We start from the raw sequence: 20,754 nt of genomic DNA, 5'->3' as shown, positions 1-20,754 counted from the left end.
CTGCCTTAAATCACAGTGCTGTTATATGAATTTATGGAAAAGACATACAAAATGAAAAGAAACAAATTTTCAAGACAATAATTTGTCCAAGAGATTTACAGGAACTCAGAGATAAAATTACAATAAATGCCTGCGAAATTACAGGCCAATCAGCCTCACCTCAGCCCCAAGGTTATGGATCAACATCCTCTTTCACGCACATGGAAGATAAAAATGTAATTGGGAACAGCCAATAGGGTCAAATCATGCCATGCCAACGTGCTTGCCTTCTTTAACGAGGTGGCTATTTCTGCAGACAAGAGGATAACAGTAGATGTTGCTTGCCTTGACTTTAGGAAAGCCTTTGGCACTGTCTTCTGCACCATCCTTGCAGCCATACTAGTGAGATAAGGACTGGATAATAAGCACAAAACTGGTTGAACTTCAAAGCTTACAGGATTGTGATTAGTGAAACAAAGTCCAACTGGTAAATAACCACCAGTCACTCAGGGCTTGATATTTGGGCCATTAGTATCTTTTTTGACAAAGCAGAAGATGGAACAGACTGTACTCTCAGCAAGTTGTAGAAGATATTAAACTTGGGATGTTGGGGGGAAAATCAATCTGCTGGAAATCAGTTATTCAGAGGGATCTTGACAACAGAAATGGAAGAAACAAGCTCTCAAGAGCCTCGTAAGTCTCAACAAGAAGAAGAAAGAGTCTTCCTTTTGGGATAGAATAATCTCCTACAACAATCCAGGCTGGATGCTAACTGTCTAGAAAACAGCTTTTCATAAAATGATGTGGGAGTTCTAGCAGAGAACAAGCTGCATATGAATTAACTGCATCCTTGCAGTTAAGAAACTATGCAATCAGAGTGTAAGAAGGAAGGCTCTTCCATAGATAAAGTACAGGTTAAAAGGCAGGTAGAGTAAGTACACCAGCAATTTTCAGACAAGAGGAAGGCCAGCAGGTGAATCTCATAGAAACCTATGTCAGAATACACAATGCTCAACACATCTTTAAGCAATGCAGAAAAGAGAATTGAAAAATGAACTGACAATATCTGCTCATGATACCATTACCCTCAGGGTCATACAGGAACCACTGTACAGAATTCTAGGAAACCTTTTCATATCTGAATGGCTTTTTCTTTTTTCCTATGCTGAATTTCTTTTGGAGTTCTAATAATTGTTGTATTTCACATCAGAAAAAAAAAAAAAACCTTAATAACTCAAAAGACCTTACTTAGTTTTATTTATTCAGTTACGGGCTCTGAGCTGAATATTACAATTCAGGAATAAGATCTTGAGTTGCAAAAATAATAATGTAATCCATGATGAGATTTATGGAAAATTAAAAAGCATCACTGTACCACTGAAAAAAATCATCTATCCTCTTATTTTGAACAGCATGCATAGATTTCATCCAGCACAGATTTCAAATTTGAAAGCAGAACTAGGAATGATACAGGAAAAGGTGTCAAAGACCTCCTTTTTTCTTTTCCTCTACAAAGTAAGATTAAATGACTGTTTCCCTAGCCTAGAAGGAGATAACTCAGGAGAGAGATAATAAACAGTTATAAAACCACGAAAAAGCTGCACAGGGTATATTCCTCACTGTTTTTGAATAGTAAGTTCAAAGCATATTCATTGCTCTTTGACTACTAAAGAATGTTTAAAGATACAATGAGCAAAAAGCAGAAAAAAAAAAAAAACTCACAGAGACATTTGCACGATGAGCTACAGAATTCTTTTTCACAGGACACCAAAGTTATAAAAAGTACATGTGAGCTGAATATCACAGAATGAAGCCTACCTGAAAGTATCGCTCCAGGGAGATCTTGACTAACTGCCCTGCTCTCATTGGACAATTTTATTACGTGCTCCAAAATCAATTGAAACACAGATAAATTGCTATGGGGGAAGCCTACCCAAAATCTCTGGTCTGAGATTGAACCAAGTTATTTTAGTCACCATAAAGACTCAAAAAATATATATACATATTTGTATGTATGTGTGTATATTATATATATTTTATATATATATATATATATATAAAAAATCTAGCTGTGGTTTTCACCTTGGTTAGGATATTTCTGTCTCTTTCTTTAGACTTTGTGACCCCCTTGCCTTCCTACCATGAAAGTCCTCTGACTGATGTTGAGTTATTTTAAATGAACACTCGTGTTGTTCAGAAAGTTCCTTTAACAAAAAGAAAATAGGAACTTTAGAAAGTTCCTTTATAGCAAATAAAGTGTTTGCCTATGACAAAAGCAGATGATAAAGAGAACAAGGAAAAAAATAAGCGTCTGCAGATTAAAAATAAAGGGACTACTTACTTGAGCTCTATGTGGGATATTTTCCAATCAGGAAAACTACTATTTATCTTTTTTAAGGCTGCCTTCAGCAACACCACTAAGAGTACTGGACATCCTCAAAAAATAAACCCAGACAGACCAATGGGAGACTAGACACTGCTCCAAGTCAGCAGGAGCTAGCAGGCAGCAGTGGAGACATACAGATTAAGATCAGATAAACCGATAACCTGATCCTTCCAAGCAGAACTGGAAATTAGTTCAACAGAAGGGAACTCGCACATAGTTACAGAGAAAGACTGATGCTATGATTAGAAGTTAAACAAAAATAAATGCTTTTTTGTTGTTTTTAGCTTCACCTTTACTTTGCATGTTTATTAACGATGTGATTATAATGTTGGTTAGGACAATTTACTGATAAAACAAAAAAGATATGTCTTCCCATTTTTCTTCTTATGACCCCAACATTACCCTAAATGACATTATTAGTGATGCCAATGTAAAATGAAGTAATTGAAATGAAATAAAATTGGATGATTACTTGCCCCAATAAGCGTGAATGAAAAACAAACATGGAACTTTGGCTTTCAACTTGAGCACCACAGCTGGAAAAATGGTATTTTATGAGATTTGCACACATGACTAGCTATACACACAAATGAAAAAGCCTATCAGTCCCCTGAGCATAGCTCTACATATGTGATAATAGAGATGCATCATGCAAATACTCTGCTTGAGTCTTGTATAATTGCTGGTTCTTATTGCAATATTTACAGACTTCCCACTGAGACGCTCAAGAAATACTCTCAATTTTGCAATATTATTGGCAAATACAGTTGCAAGTTACTCAGATTTCTCAGACTTAGTTTAGTGACAAATTATTAAAAGGGCATCTCATTTTTGAGAATTCTTTTCCGTTTGTTTTCTTTTTTGAGAAAAGATTTTGGCATCAAAACCCTTCTTTAGGGCAAGATTCTCATTTTCTTTCCATCTGGGATGTCATGCTGAAGGCAGGATAAAGACTTAAAAAGAGAAACGCCCTGCTCCATCCTAGACAGTGTTTCTCACAGGGATTGTACTGGACTGAGTTTATTAATAGGTCAAAATCTGCCAGCCAGGTCCTTGCAATAAAAGAAGAGAGTAGGCAGTCAGGATTTCCTTCAGCTGCTTGCACACAGGACATAGACCCAAATGGCTTCAAATTCAGCCAACACAAAGGACAGAGGAGCTTTCCAAAGAATAGCTGCAATTGTTTTTATAATAAACACTATCCAGCTTCTGTTAGTCATTTAATAGCAGGCTGGACCATAGTATAAATGTAAATAAAGGACAGCACCTTAACTTATAGTTTGTGTCTGAAAATACAACCTGAAAAATTCTGAAAAATCAGCATTCAAGAACTTTAGGATATAAATATTTTGAGTTTTATATTGTTCCTTAGTTGCATATTTATAAGACATCTTAGCATCTCTTAGCATCAACACATTTTGTATTAGTAAAAAGAAAGGAACCCTCTACTTACTTGGTGGCAGTATTTTAGGAATTCCTAAATTCATGCATATTATGTGGATTATGAAGAAAGGTGCTATGGAAGAGCAGACATTACTTAGCTTAACGGACAGATTGGGGATATGTTTGTTTTGACCCTCCATTACTCTTGTGTCAGTGCTAGTCCTTGCAAACCTTCCCAACATATTTTGGAAACTAGATTTCACATCACCAAACTTGAGAAGTTTTTCCTCCACTCATTTTATGAACTCTGGTTTGGAGTTGGGTTTGTTTTCTGATTATGTTTTATTCCTTTCTTTCTTTCCTACATTCTTGGGCCAGTGTACTTCAAAGTAATTAAATCCTGAAACACCCAGCAGGAGCTGACCAATTTCACTTTGAAGGAGTACAGTGAGAGAGCAGAGATTATAGACTGGCACAAAAGGTTTTCAACAGAAATAACTTTGACTGAAAAGGAAATAGCTATTTTCATAGGATGCTTTCAGTCCCGCTGCATTCAAAGATACAGATTGCATAAAACACCAGGAAATAAAAACCTTCAAGGACAAAGATTTAAGAGGAAAAGTGATAATACAGATTTGGAACCTTAGAAGTAAAGAAAAATCGATGCTATTTACTTACCCTTAAGCTCTAAACTGTCCAAGCCTTTGGCCACTTGAGGCTGTGATGCAATCTCTGGCATAAACACTTGAAAAGAGTAGCTGAATGGCAGGGCCATTTCTGCCTTACTAACACTTTCCCCATTGACTACTCATCTTTATTGATTCAGCTCACAAATTCATATTCTTTTTTTTTTTTAATTTCAGCTAAAAAAAAACCCAAAAACAAAGAAGTGTCCTTAAGACATTTTGTGGAAAAAAAAACAAAAATAAAAATGCTCGGATGGAGCAATAGAGGAAGGGTAGAAGTGATGTCCCTGATTATTTCAGATAAACACAGCCTCAGTAATTTGGACACTTGTGGAGCTCTCAAGCTGAGACTATCGTTATTCTCATCATCCTTTGAGCAGTTTCATTTACTTATTCTTTCAAAATAATTTGGTGGTCCTCCAGTGAAAATTATTAGATTCATAATGCCTAATTTTCAGCAAACATAAAGTTCAGACATTCAAAATTAGACAACTACTGCTGGAGTAGATGCAGCCTGAATTTGCAGGGGAGAAGGGCAGAGACAAAAGAAAGCCACTTCAACATATCCTGTCCTTCTGTCCTTCTCCACAGCAAATCTGCTTGAAAAGCCACCACCACTACCACATTGATCCTAGCAACTCATGCTGCATGTAATAAGGAGAACTGAGCATCTAGCATATTGAGAGCTGCTTCTGCAGTGCAAAGGCAAAGACTGCAAAAACATGTCTATTCTTTATCTGTCTGGCAGCAGAGCGGTCAGAGTTCTTGATAGAGCAGATCTGAAGCCACCTTTGGGAAAATGTCCCAAAGTCATGGTGACATCCTCAAACTTTCAGTGTATCATAAAGGACTGAAGTTTCTGAAAATGATTAGTGTCCATCTATGCCCTCAAGTTCATAAATTCATAAATTATTTTAATAAGCAATGGAAAGTAGAGAAGGCAGTGACAGACGGCAAGCTCCTACAAGATATCCAGCTGTGGAATAAAAAGTTGAATGTTTGAGCACTGTCACCACCATTCTTCTAATCTTTCCTATCCATGCTGTCAGTGTATTATAGTTTTCAAAGAGGAGAACATAGAATTTGTCCCTGCACTTTAACTAACTTTCAGACAGCTATAAATTCCCAATTTTTTGAACTTCAAAAGGTATATGGGACATAACACTTTGTGACTGAAACCTTAACAGTTTAGAATTGAAAACCAAGCTGTTTGAACACTGTATAGTAAAGAGCTTGCGCTAAGAAATACAACTGATAATGGAACTTGATGGACTTGTGAGCCATGATTTTATAAAATAAATGATCTAGAGCAGAAGGATTTCAAAAGCATCCTTGAAACAATAATGAATTCTCCTCTACTGCTGGCTAATATATGTGGAAAGCTGTGCAAGTGAGAAGGACAGGTACACAGTAAACATAGTATTATATAAATGTATAGAAAGTTTAAGTTGTTACTACATCCTGTATAACTCTCGCTATACTCATTTTACAGATCTTGTTAAGCTTTGAACTTGGTGATTTAACTGTGAAATCTGCTTTTACGAATGGTTTTGACTTCCCCACACAGTCAAAAACATATATATGTAAAAGGCAAAGCATTCAGGTCAGACATATCAAGATATTTGATATTCTTAAGCCATAGAAAGGGGACTTCTAGAATGGATTTTTCTTTAATATTAGTAATGTTGAATGCTGAGTAGAAATAATCAGCCTTGCACTATACATGGTATAATGCTAGAGCTCAATGAATATTAGCTAAATTTAGTAGCAAAGAAATTAACACACGTATAAATCTGTGCTGAGAAGCCCTATGAGATTGTTTTAAAAAAAGACCACATTAAATGGTAAAATTAATTTTTTAAACCTCAAAGTTTGTTTGGTTTGGTAATTGCATTGCTGCATTATGCTAGACTTATTGGATATTTGCTACATTAGAATGTAAATCTAGGCATATGCACTGCATTTGTTGTGCATCCAGTCTTGTGTTTTTCCCTTGTAGTTCTCTTTTTACCCTACAAGCAGAAGGAGGGAAAGGATCACAGATTCACAGCAGTCCCTGGCAGCTACAATTCCACCTCTTGCTTGGCATTCCTGCCCCCGAGCATGTGATTGCTTTACAAAGAATTTTACAGGAGCCACAGAGATATAAGCAGAGTTTACAATCAAATGACACATTTTCACATGGTTAAAGTGCTTCCTATGCATAGCTAGATTAGCATCTTTTCAGTACAATCTGTACTCACACTAACTCTATTCTCCAGCCTCATAGTATTTGCACTTTTGTCAAGAGAAATTCCAGGGACAATTAAGAAATTCCAGGGACACCATCCTGCTTCAAGTCCTGACTATTGTATTGCTATTTAAAATGGCAAGACAAGAATTAACACTATCTTGCCATAATGAATAGGTCCAGACAAGAATTAACACTATCTTGCCATAATGAATAGGTCCAGACAGAACTCTGAGTAAAAAAAAAAAAAAAAAAAAGACTGCAGCACACTTTATAGCAAAATCATCATCATAATATTATTATTATTAAATTGTAAATAACTAAAGACCTGTAGAATTGACAGTACTATGAAAGAGCAATCTCAGCTGTGTTCTATCCCTGTGTTCCAGAGCAGGATTATTCAATTATTCATTAGATTTCAAATCAGTCTGCTCATTTTTATAAGCAATTTGCAGGGCTCTTTATCACTTAGTATGCAACTCCTCCTGATGACAGCAACAGCAGCAACATTTATAGGAGAAAACAAACATCATTCCATGGAGACCTTGTTTTCCATTGTCCAGAAGAATTAAATATCCTCTGTAGCCTTATGCAATTTGTAGTGGCCTCTGCCAACCAAGCAGAAAACAAAAAGTACGAATAGCCAATCAACTACTCTAAAATATACATGCCAGGAATCTGTAACAGCCCACTTGGAGTCAGGAAATGACAGGATTCAGACGAGATAGGCCACATACATGGATAACAACTACAGCACTTTTACAGCAGTTCTAATGTAGTGTATTGGGAGGGTGGCAGAGCAGCAAGAACCAAAGCTGCCTCCCCACCCACTCATCTACTGTTCAAAGTGCAAAACAAGCCGACTGAATGAGACACAGGAAGAGTTAGCAAACCTCAGATAAGCTATGTGAATGTCAGCATCATACCGAAAGCTATCCTGGATCAATTGCACAGCAACTTCTGGCCCCAGAAACATGTCACTGAAACCCAAAAGTTACTGCAAGCTTCCCCTTCTGTACACTCTGGCCCGGACTTTTCCAAGAGCATCAAAAAAGACACCCAGGGAAAGTGTTGATTGGTCCAAAACAACACAAATAACCAAAAAACAGCTCCAAATTTACACTGAAACTTTACTATCCAACTTCTTGGAACTAGAGTGAAATATCTGCAAAACGAGAGAAAAGAGAAGACGCTCCATCCTACTGTTTGCGAAACTCAATTAAGACACAGAAGACAGGCAGGCTCAAGTCCATGCTGTGCATCAGATGACAAATACAGACACGAGCCAGAGTCCCTTGTGCTCAAAGGCAGCACGCTGTTGGGCTATTAACTCTGCTCTCACCTCCCAGCTCTCCCCTTTCAGATGTTCCGCTTCACACAGACAATTAAACGTGTTTTTCAAGGCTACAACAAACCAACTTAGTCACAGAAAAGCAGTTAAATTCTTCTAGTACTCTAACGCAGCATATTTTCACTAGCTAGCTCTGTCCAGTTTCCTCTCAGGATTGTGGCCATTTCTGGGAATTAGACTTTGATATCTGGCTTAGATATCAGAGTCTAATTAGATTTTAATATAGCCCAGTTTTCCATTGGTTTTTTTTTCTCATTTATGGTTTGAGAATCATTTGGTTCAGATGTTCTTTTCCAGTTTTCCTTTTCTACTTCTTCAACTAAAGAATTTTTACTTAGAGTAGTCCATTTTCTGCAAGACTTGCATCGCCCCAGAGACTTTCTACAAGTAACAGAGCAATTGCTTTGTGCTGGGGTATCCCAGATGGGAAGCACAACGTGCTGCTCCGACTGCAGATTTAGGAGCTGCACATAACCTTGGTGAGCCTCGAGGCTTCGCTCATCTCTCTACAGCCCTGTCTTCATCAGGCAATTCGAATGTCGGCACTGAAGGCCCTGCTCAGGTGTTTGCAGACGTCTGCAGAGATGCACATCTGGAGAGCCTCAATAATCAGTTTCATAGGAATGTCAGCTAAAAATTATGCATATCATCCTGTTAAACACTGTGTTAGTCTTGCTTCTTCAGTCATCATGCACTCATAGTGTTGTCCATTCTGTTTCTGGTATTCCTGAGAGCCTTCTCTGCCACGATGATGGCGTGGGGGGCAGAGGTCCTTCTCTTGTGTCTTTTGCTGTTGGCTGACCTCCAGAGACACGCTGGCAGTGTCTCCATTCTGAAACGGTCACATTTACTGCAATGTTTTCAGCCAGACCAGCTGTTCTTCCCGAAGAAAGCACTGGTTTTAATCCTCTTTTCTTCTCAGATTTTATCTCTCAGAACTCCATTTCCTAGGCTAGGCTGACTAAAGCTCTCTCATCTGTTTCGCTTGTTTGCTACATAAACCCATAAACCAGATTCAATCTGTGCCTTTTTTTTTTTTTTTTTTTTTTTTTTTTTTTTAAATTTACCAGCAGCCTCTTGGTCCTTTTCCTCAGCTGGTTACTTGGAAGCAGCAGGGATTTTCTGGCAGGCTGGTTCTCCCAGCAGGGCTCCAGGAGTCCCATTGCGTTCGATGTTGCACATATAAATGCAGCACTGGGAAAGCCTGATAAATACTACTGCTTCTGCACAGCTAAAAGGGAGAATACACTTCTATTTACTGCTTGCAGGAAATAAAGAACAACTGTTAAGCTAAAAGGATAATACACATTTTAGAAACTGGCTTTTCATCATGCTCAGCTTTGTTTGATCAGAGCTGTTAATAAAGTTTTAGAAAATTTGGAGATGACAAGACCAATATTTGCTTAATGTCTACTTGGGGAGATATAGCATTAGTTTCTCCTTTATATAACAGCATGATGGAAGTCTTTATCATGACAGCAACTTTTCCTTCAGGCTAAAGGAAGACAAAACAGACAAATAAAATCAAACATCCTCTTTAAAGCAGGAGACCTGCACTATAAAGCAAAATATTGACAGAGGATTTGTTACAAACAGACCAAGGGATAAGTCCAAGGGATTTTCTAGTAGCGTGACAATGAAAATACAGTGAGGACTGTGGCATGTGTCTACACAAGCGGACAAAGCGGACAAATACACCTGAGACAAATTAAGCCAAAAAGTCACTGCATGGCTCAAGATATATTACTATCTTTGTCTTGAGAAGCAGCTAGGTTTCTGGGATGAGGGATGAATAGAACAAAGTTTAATACCAACAAAACTGTCTCTAACTATTTGAGTATCACTGTCCTCAGGCCTTTTGTGTATTTTCTGTAAACAAAACTAAACTGAACTTGCAGAAAAACGACCTTCTTCCAAAGCAGAGGAAACCAATGAGGTTCAGTTAAAAAAGGAAGAATTTCTACATAGAAAAAAAATAAAAAAGATTTATCAGATGTGATCCTTCGATACTCTGGCAGTTCTTCTCTATAATACACTGACTTCCAGGGCCCACAACTATACCAAATGGAAAACACAAAACCAAGCTAAAAAAAACAATTTTCTCTTCTGTGAGAAGATCTGCAAAGGGTACTTGCATACACTTCTGCATACATACACACACACACACACACACGTACACATTTTTACATGAAGAGAAACAGAAAGGTGAGGGGGGATTTTGTGAAAAAAATCACTTGGCAATGTAGATCCATTAAGACCCCATTAACATACTGCTTTCTAAAACTATGGAAATGGGAAAACTCTGATAAAATCACATATTCTGTGACACCTGAAGGTTGCAAAAATAAGCAATACAAAAGAAGAGATCCAAGTAATTTTGTTGACCTTGAGGACCTTCTGACTGATGTTATAGTATTATTAGACACACAGTATATACATTATGCTTGTACCTTTCAAGTATTAAGACATTTTCTCTCAAGAAAATTCTATTTGCCATTTGATTCACTGAAGATTAATCCTTTGTCAGCATCAGAAAGTGACAGTGGCTTTTTGTCAAAAGCAGTGGGTCGCAGTGTCATTCTTTCATAGTGAGAGAATCAAATAGAACAAAATTTCTGGGTATTTGATCTTTCACTCTGGAGGCACAATCCAATGTAATAGTTTCTGTATTTATCAAATAACCTATAGCTCTATAGAGAAGAAAGAAGATAAAAATATGCAAAAGGACGAAGACGTCAAAGCTTGAAAAGCACAGAGTTAAAGAACAAAACTGATTTTGGTCATACTGATTCTAAAATGAAATTATCCTTCTATTTGAATTTTTCTTTCAACTTTAACTTTTAATTTCATGGCTTTTCAATGACAAAGGGAAATTTTAGCTGTTAAATACCTAAAACACTTTCATAAAAGCTTTCCTTCTTAAGGCTGCATATATATATTGCATATATATGCTTCATCTACAGATTTTGTTCTGCATCAACACAAAGACTAAAAATGTCATCAGGGCATTAGTCTCTCAGCTCACATGTATGACAGACACTTCCTGGTAAAATATTTTGGGATATGCATAAAGCACCACAACCGAAGCAATACGCTTTACCATCTTAATTCAGATCTCATGTTTTAATGCAGATGGTTGCCCCTCAGAGCACTGTGCACACAGCCAAAATAATCCTTTACAAGTGATATAAAGCCAGCAACACATACAAAATATTAAGCCTACAACAAAATACTTTCCTGGAGATAAGTGAGGCATTATCACCTATTGTTACTAAACCTTTTCATTGCAAGGTATGAAGTAACCAAGTCAGATAACTACGAAGGGGAATATCTGCAGATAGAGCAAACAGCAACTTAGGCTGACAAGGCTATTTTGCTTTCATATTCCATTTGCAGGAAATTAATTACTTAGGCTTAACTCTCAATTATAATATTCATTTTACAGTCCTTTTGAAATAAATGTGTTTGAGGAGTTTAAAATGTTTTACACTGTCACAGCAAACAGTAACAATAACTGTATAAAATTCTGCTTTTAGCAGAAACAGGGCTTGCGTGGCTTTTTTTTTTTTTTTTTTCTTATTGTTCTGTCTGGTTTTACACTTCATTTGTGTAAAATCACTTTGATATTCATAGAGCCTTATTGGCATCACTCCGTCATTCTCTGTCAACTACAAAGCAACCTCCTCCCAAGGAACTGTTGTCAACAACTCTTGTCAGCTGAGATGTCCTCTCTCTCCTGCCCTCCTTCCTTGACTTCATATCAAGGAAGTCAGGGGTTGGTCTTACTGCTATTTTGTATCTTCTTTAAGAGATGGATTTAACTCCTAAAATACAGCAAATAAGTATAACAAATTGCTTGTGTAACTTTATTACGGAAAACAATAGCCAAAATATGATGGCTATTGTCCACAAACACATTAGCACATTCAATTTTCCACTCTGTTTTTGTCTATGCACATGCAAGGCTTTAAAAGTTCAACTCTTTGGGCTTTATTTTCTCAGGAGTTCTATGAGCTTCACTGTTGAAGGCCATGTAAGAAAAGTCTGGGAAAGCAAGCATAGAGCAGTCCTGTTAAATACACAACGGCACATTTTTATCTGCTATGCAATTAATGCTTTATTGTTTCCATAGAGCTCTCCTGGTATTTTATTAAAGCTCTAGTAATAAAATCTGAAGCCCAATTAAGGTCAGAAAAATGCCATTGCAAAATGCATTGCATATGTGCTTGACGATATAAAACTTAATTCATATGCAAATATTACTAAAATTAAATTTCCAACCATTGATTTATCCTGGATGCGGTAGGAGTAGGAAAGTTTGGGATTGACAATATTTCTGATTATTCCAACAGTGACTATACTCTTGGAAAGCCTAGTGCCACTCATCAAGAAAGTAACTTCTCATAAATGAAAGTAGACACAAATGCAAATAGAAATATTAACTTCTATTCAGGTTCCTTTATGACAAACTTATTATGTGTACAAATAATCAAAGACAGAGCATAAAGAAGACAAACTCCTTTCTTTGATGACCAGTGACAGCACCAGAGGCAAACTAACAACACAGGAAACTTCACATGAATGTAAAAAAACACTTTTTCACAGTGAGGGTGACAGTACTGGAAGAGGTTTCCCAGAGATATTGTGGAGTCTCCATCCTTTTACAGGATGTTTAATAGTTTAGAATAACTATTCTAAAGTCGTCTGGATAATGGTCAAGGGTAACGTGTTGCTTGGCTGAGCAAGGGGCTTGGGCCTGGGGCTTTCTAGAGTTTCCTGAAAACAGCAACCTTTCTGTGATGCAAGACTTCTTTGAGTTATATGCATGTTATTGGTTATTTCAATTACTATAAATAGATCAAAAATATGATTAGGTCCAAGTATACACACTCCTTTTTTTTTTTTTTTTTTTTTTTTTTTTAAAAATTTTTTTTTTTTTTTTTTTTTTTTTTTTTTTTTTTTTTTCCAAAATCTTTATAATTATCTGTTCTTATTTTCCTATTTTGTTTAACTGGCAAGTTAGTTTACCAACAACCACCACACCATGAATTATTACAGATTTAGAGAACAAAACTAGAATTCCAAAAACTAGAATTCCAAACACTAGAATACGGAAAATCCATAATTAGTGACTTGGGAAACTAGTAGTAAATCCAGAAAGAGAAAAGGGAAAGCAAATAAAAATAAAAAAGCAAACAAAGATGTACAAGACTATAATGAGGTTAATTACATAATAGTGCAGCCTATATTCAGTCAGCAATGAAGTCTTGCTTAAGAAAGCTCATTAGTGGTTATAATCTTTAACTTCATACTGTTAACCTCCTTTAGAAACTGTGAAAGGTTTTTTTTGATACACCTTTCAAATGCAATTTACGCACTATGGAAGCATGCAGGCAATATGGACAAAATCTCTAAAATAAAATTGCATACAGATGCTTTAAAAAATGATATTTTATGCTTTGCTGTATCCTCAGTACTCCTCATGAGCTGCATTACAAAGTTCAGAATTCAGATGCCTGTGGATCCTATTCTTGGCTAGCTAGCTATCCCAATACACTGGGCACAGTCTCAGTACCTAACCTAGGACACCAAGCTTCATTCTGGGGCCAGGTACCTACAAATAATTTGACGTGGCCGTTAGATCGAGGCACTGAGCAAGTGTAGCTGCTAAATGCCCGTTATATCAAGCTGTCATCTAAAACAAGTAATCTTAGCCATGAACCAAATACCTAATTGCAATTAAAAGAAATAACATAGCTCCTTATGATATTGAGACATCATTTAAATACAGCATGTTTTCAGTTTGTTTGCTTTAAAATAAATCCAAAATAACATATGAACCAATATTTTAATATAGAAATCTCATACCTATGTTCTAACACTAGACATTTCAAAGCATATGTAGTTTTCAGTTTTAATAAAGAAAACAATTTCCATATTTGGACATGATTTATAACTCCCAGACTTGACAGCAGAAGCATCATATTGTAGTACCATCTGCGAAGGGTAAAATGATAGATGCCAAAAGAAAAGTTCTACAGAGAAAAAAATGTGAGGGAATTTCATGGGTTAACAAGAAATGGCAAGGGATGCTAAGAACCATACATTGTCCATAGGCTAGGTAACGATGACTACTAACATAGAGGTGCAAGCTCAACATATCTCCTGTATGTAAAATTACCTGAAAGGCTAGCAGAATTGTTGACTGGACATCTGCAGTACTGGTAACTGAACAGATGTGTCTTTAAGCCTATTCTTTGAATGAGCCTGACATATAAACTCTGGTTGCACTCAGATTAGTTGTTGCAAGTGAAACCAAACAACGTGGTTTCATATGGAGGTTTGTAAACATTAAAGCAGCTTTCCTTGGAACAGACTTTTCCACTAAGAGTAACTTCAGAAATCATTACTTTTAGTGCATATAACACAGCCTGGTTTACTACTACACGTATCAGGAAAAGTTAGCAATATCTCCATCAAAAAGAGCTAAATTACCACTGTAAAATCTACATAAAAAAAAAAAAAAAACCCTTTAAAATGCATATATCTTTTCATCTCTCTCTCAAGAGAACAAGTGCATTCATGTTATGCATTCAGGCAATCCAGGCTTCCCCTTTATATTAGAACTCTACAAAATATTTGATATTTAAAGAAAAAAGGTCTTCTGTAGTAGAAGTGAAAAATTCCACTATCTATTTTTTTCTGTTACCAGAAGAGAAAATTATTGTAAAGAAAATGAAAAATGCAGCCTAGCATGCAGAGGTATAAAGACGATAACACATAAAATAAAAAGCTAAGCTCTTATAGAATGTGTTCAGTCTCATTTGCTTAGAAATGCACTTGTCCTTATATTTCAGTGCTGCCACAATGACAATTACAAAAAATAAAGGACACACGATAATATCTCTGCCTTGTCTTCTTTTTCTGTTTTCTTCCACTCTCACCCAAAATCCTGACACACACAAATAAGCCAAGGCAGCAGCAAAGTCCTGCCCCTTTTGCTAGGATTCCTTGGTGTCACTTAGATTCTTTCTAAATTTAATGAAAAATTTCAGCATTTCCAAAGGTTAGAGAAATAGACATTCTGGAGACCAAAACCTCCCAAATATTTAGATGTCAATGGTAAAAGAATAACAAGAAAGGTTGATCAGGAGCAATATATCCCACTTACCTTCTTATATGCACTCTGCATAGAATACAGCTTTGTAATGGAAGAAAAAACTAATATGTAGCATATATAAATATTCCCCTGTAGGCTGAAAATCCCACAGATGGGAAGAATATTCAGAACCAGGAGCAAATCTGAATGTGGCCAAACATGGCCAAAGATAGTTTTAGAATAGGAGAAATCTTCCATATTACCGCATAGGTAAAGTCTATGAACAGAGGCAGATTCAATACATATTTGTCATCCAGTACGTAGCACTGTTGGTTAGCAATCTGTTTCACCACAGACACAAAACAGATTGAAATTTATGATTTCTGTGAGCCAGTATATTTTTCCCAGCTTGAGTAAACCCTTTCTAGACACACATAGAAGAGCTCATTTGGGGAAAGCTTAGACTTAGATGAAATTAAGGACTGATGACTAGTCATTAGGTTTATCCCTATCTGTCACAAAGGACTCACTCTAGCTTTTCAGCCATTGTCCAGAATCCTGATTGCCTAATCCTGATTGCCTAAGGATCATTGCACAGATTTGGCACTGAAACTGTATGAAAGGCATGAGTTCAGGCACCTTTTGGGATTTCGCTTGCCCCTTTGAGCCTAACCAGAGGTTCCATCTGTCATCCCCCATATATCTGCCTGTTCTATTCCCTTTTCTTCACCCTGCAACTTGCTCACCTACTTTTTCAGAAAACAGGTTTACAAGTAGTTTTTTGCTCTTTCTACTTCCAAGTTGTCAAGGAAGAGTTCACGGAAATCCTAACAGGATCAGAAGCCCACTTTTACAAACCCTCCAGTGTTTTGACATAGGATAAATCTCTTCTGTGAAACATCTTGCTGCTCATTCATTTTTCATCCAAGGAGAAGGACCCACACAGAAGGACTAACCATTTTGGTAGCTGATGACCCCTTGTGAGAAAGAAGGAAGGAAGCCTATATAAGGAGGAGCATCCACTCTCCCTTCACTCTTACACAGCTTCCAGGTACAACAGGGTCCAATCTGATATTTCTCTTTACGAATCCTAATTAGAATTTTAAATCTCAGTATACTTCGATTTCATCACTGTCAACCTAAGTGTGTCAAGAATTAAGGATAGCTTTCATTTCCTTAGGCTTTCAAGTGTGGAATCAGATAAAGTTTTTCTTACATCTGACTTGATGCACAGTTTGTTTTACTCCAAGATAAAATGATGATTCATCAGGTTTCTCCCATGTATTTTACAGATCAGACAACTGTGACCACAACTGACAACGTCAAGTAATACACAAAGCAAAAAAATAAATTTCAGTTTCAGAAAAAACATCAAGATGCCATTTACTGGCTTCTACTGCTTGGCAAATCAAAATTTAATGATTAAATTTCTTTATCTTTAAACTTATTATTGATTATTATGGATTTTTCTTTAATTATTATTCAAAGCAAACTCATCTCAAAATCACCATAACTTAAAGACTTTATGTTTTGGTCTCTACATGATGACTTCTCACCATTTTTTGTTATGTCTATGACAGAGATGTCACAGGCATTGCAAAAACAGAGAGCTTGGGTGACTTCAGGATATATTTATTTGTACATGATCTCAGTTGTGAAATTAGTTTCCCTCTATTTTGTACCAGGAACATAAACTCTCAGGAGACTTCTGTCTGTACAAGAGAGGATGCAAAAGGTCTAGATCCAAGCCCTGACATTTCAGACACTGATTAGGCTCCACAGTTGGAAGATCTGGAGAAGAAAGGCCCTCTCAGTTGTTCAGGCTTTGTTAAGGGCACATGCATCCTTTCCTCGTGGACACGAGTAATCTCTTCATAGGTGCTGCAGCAAACGGCTCAAAGCTCAGGCAGGTAAACACAAGCAAACCTATGAATTCAGAAGCACTCTTTTCCAAGCATTTGGAAAAAAAAAATGTCACACTCATCACAGCCATCCTCTGCCTAATACCTAAGCTCCAAGTTAATCTATTCATTGTCTAGAAATAACTTTTCAGAAGGATTTAAAAAGAAAAAAAAATCTTTTTACTTAAAGAATACTGCTTAGCTTTTGCTTTTGTATTTTAAGAGACACATGAGAGATTTTAGGGAATCTAGCTTTACTCTTGGGCTATGTGGGTTTTTTATTTTTTAACTGATTACTCATCCGAGGTGGATAGCAACAGAACAAAACTCACAAAAGTAAATGACTTCCTAAGCATGCAAACTCAAGGCTTCCATAATAACAAAAAAGGAGTCTCTAAGCCTACTATTTTTTAATGATGGGTATAAAATATTTGTTCTTCGACAACTATAGCCCAGGGAGGGCTTCTCTCCTAATCTATAATCACCCTACTCTCATTGTTGCAACAGTCAGTTTTGAACAAGTTGACTCATACATTTCTCCAGCATGAGATTAAAAGGCTTTGACTGTTTTTATTATTCTTTATTCCCCTACACAAAAGAAATCACTGAGACACTCAAAAACTATCACATTAAACTTGCTTACTCAAACCAAAGGATTTTCCTATAAAGTACAGCGCCCAGAGCCACGGCACGTTGGATGACAACCTTGATGTATCCACAATGGGCAAGGATGGCTCACTAAAGAGCCCCACTTCACGTTTAGATACACATCCTGCCTGACGCAATGTGGTAACACACTTGCCACCACTCTCACTGGGCATTTCCATTCACTGTACTGATGGGAACAGCACCCTTTTCACAAATAAATATCTGCTCTGCACTTTTTCTGTGAGACAACGCTTGCTTGTTTCTATTAGAAAGGGGCTTACTTTATGTTTCAAATAATATTTTCCAGGTACGTATTTGTAGAAAGTAGGGCATATGCACATCTTAGACTTTTTTTTTGTTTAGTTGTCATTATTATACGTTATTCCATTTTGGATAGATTTTCTATTACAAATTAATGCTTTATTTATGAAATTGTTCTTCTGTCTTTAAAATGCATAAGGAAAATTGGAAACACAAGACAAAGCTGCTTTGTGAATCATTTTGAATTTATTCTTTGGATTACACAGTTTGTTATTTCTAACATGAAGCTTTTTTTTTTTTATTTATTTATAACTGCACCATGTGAGCAACCTAAGGACATATTCCAATGGATATTTCAGCAGTGTGAATGGGGCATACAACAGTGGTGAGTCTATTGTTGAAATCAAATTTTAGGCTTTCCCATTCAGGAAATGTACTATAAGTAACCAAGATTGTGTTAATGAATCAAGCTAAATAACAAACAATCAATATAAATAAAATAAACAGTTGCAAATGCCTGATTAAAAATCTGCACAAGCAGGCTGCAAATTCCAACATTCATCTTTGCTTCCACAGTGGCAGCATCTGCTGTGCAGCAGCAGGGAGAGGCAGCACTTTTCCTCCTTTAGACATGAAACAATTATAGAACTTAGGCAATTTTCTAAAATAATTTAACAACAGATCTATGGACTGCATGGTCTCCAGCCCTTTTGTGTTATTATTACTACACAGGCAAAACTTCCTACTGCTAGCTCTTTACTATGTACCTTTTTCTCACAGATGTGAAAACAGTTTTATTAGCTTGCTAAACAGCTGCATGGTTTGGGGTTTTTGTTTGTTTGTTTTGCAAAGTTCCCACAAAATAAGCATAGTGAGCAACATAAGCAGAAAACCTAGAGTGATTTTTTTTTTTTGCTATCATGAACAACTGTGTGAAGGAATACTAGAAGAAAAATTCTTCTGATGCTACAGAGAATGTCAAAGTCCTCAGTCACTTAACTAGCACATATGGTATTAATGAGCTACGTAAATTAAACGAGCAAAGTAAATTGCAGCATACTTTTTCTCCTGTGAAATTCTACCATTTTATTCTTCAAGGAGTTTACACAATTTTTGCTTCACTCTTCATTTTTCCCTCAACAGTTACAGAGTTTCAGGTTTGAAAGATTTCCAGCTTCAAAACATTGTTAACCTTTAAGCACTAAAGTAGTAAATTCTATACCCACTAATCTTATAATCATTTGCCTATGCAAATACTGCTTTTCATTTCTAAAATAATTTTTCACCCTATGTGAATAAGTTAAATTTCATATGCCTGAAAGGTTCAAAAATCCAATTAAAAGAATTTCAACTTTTTAATTCCTGAGGGAATTAAATTTTATTATACTAAGGACTGGCATTATAAGCTACGATTATGAAATGTAAACTAACTTGATACAGCAAAAATTATCTGAAAGGCATGTAAAACTTGGTGAATTATTAGCTAAAACAGTCTTGGCTTTAGATGGGATTCAGGTTTGTTGCTGGCAAGTGTTAAATACTTAGTTTCCACAGGAATAGTTATGATTTCTTTAAGAAAGAAGATCTGAACATGCTGTTTATCAGGCTTGAGAGTCCTAAGGAACACACCTGACATCATGGGTTCCTTAAAACAAGACACACACTGTAATTATCTCCCAGATGTTTTGGAGCTGCCCTAACAGGCACATTTACCAGTCTGCAAGAACTCATACCCTGGAGCACTCTAACAGAAGCAACAAGAGAGAAACAGAGAACGAAACAATCTGTGAAGGACAAATATGAAGGAAATGTAACAGTATGAAAAGAAGGAGGAAAATTTGGAAACTTGGAGCAGGGATAGCAAAGATGCATTGCTGCTAGGAGGGAAAAAAAGAAAAAAGTCACGCTGTGGTTTTGATTTAGAAATTCAGCCTCTGCAAAGGCCTTCCCCTAAGGAAAAGGGTTTGAAGATACAGAGACAAAGCAGCAGTGTGTCAGCCTTGTCTGACAGAATAAGTTACCAAAAGTTAACTTAAGACAGACAGTCTGTTTAAAGGGTTCTGCATGTTCAGAGGATTAAAACCTAGTGTTAACATCAACATTATAATGTCTCATGGCTTTTGCTGATTGATGAGGTTTTTGGTTTAAGTCAAAGTAATGACAAATGTCCATAATCATAGATTCCTCTTCTCTTTAGTGACCTCAAGCTATTAATACCTAGCCCACAGAGGAAAGCTAGGAAGTTTGCTCTGAATTGGCACTACAACACAGTATCACATACATGCACTGAATGCATCCAGTCAGCAAGCATCTCTACAACGTAACCAAAAGCTTCTGTCAGAGCATCAGATATATCGGGATGGGTCAGATAAGGTGCAGGCAGACGTTCTGAACTCTTGATGAATAATATTCAAAGTGTTCAGCTTCAAGCATAAGCAACAAAATTGGCTATTTATCAAAATTGCCATTTTGGTAAATTATGAATCAACCCCAGATCTTCCTAGCAATCTCAGGAGGTGAGCGAAGTCTTCAAGCATGACTGAAGCTTAACATGTATAAGTTATAGGTGTTTTGAGTACCTGAAAGATAGATTTACCTGAATGTATTTTACTTTTCTATATTCAACTGTAGAGAGTTACTTTGTGGTATAAAAGCTAAAGCCTCAAATATAAAGATTTTAAACTAGCAGGAAAAAAAATAAAAGGACAACAAAAAAAAACATGAATTTCTATTTTATTCAGATTTTCTATTTCCATAACTTAATTAGCCAACTTAATTCAATTTAGTAAAAGAACTCTTAGAGACAAAAACACAAAATGTTGATGTAGGT

General features: G+C 36.4%; 1 protein-coding gene across 1 annotated transcript in view; it reads right to left on the bottom strand.

Annotated features, from left to right (window-relative positions):
- SEMA5A (semaphorin 5A) overlaps window positions 1-20,754 on the bottom strand; it is a 246,129-nt gene that overhangs the window by 129,902 nt on the left and 95,473 nt on the right. The gene's annotated exons all lie outside the window — the stretch shown is intronic.

This window comes from Nothoprocta perdicaria, unplaced genomic scaffold (genome assembly GCF_003342845.1).
Source record: "Nothoprocta perdicaria isolate Ctin4 unplaced genomic scaffold, notPer1 scaffold_55, whole genome shotgun sequence".
NCBI classification, from domain to species: domain Eukaryota; kingdom Metazoa; phylum Chordata; class Aves; order Tinamiformes; family Tinamidae; genus Nothoprocta; species Nothoprocta perdicaria.
This window is presented reverse-complemented; position numbering and strand designations above follow the sequence as displayed.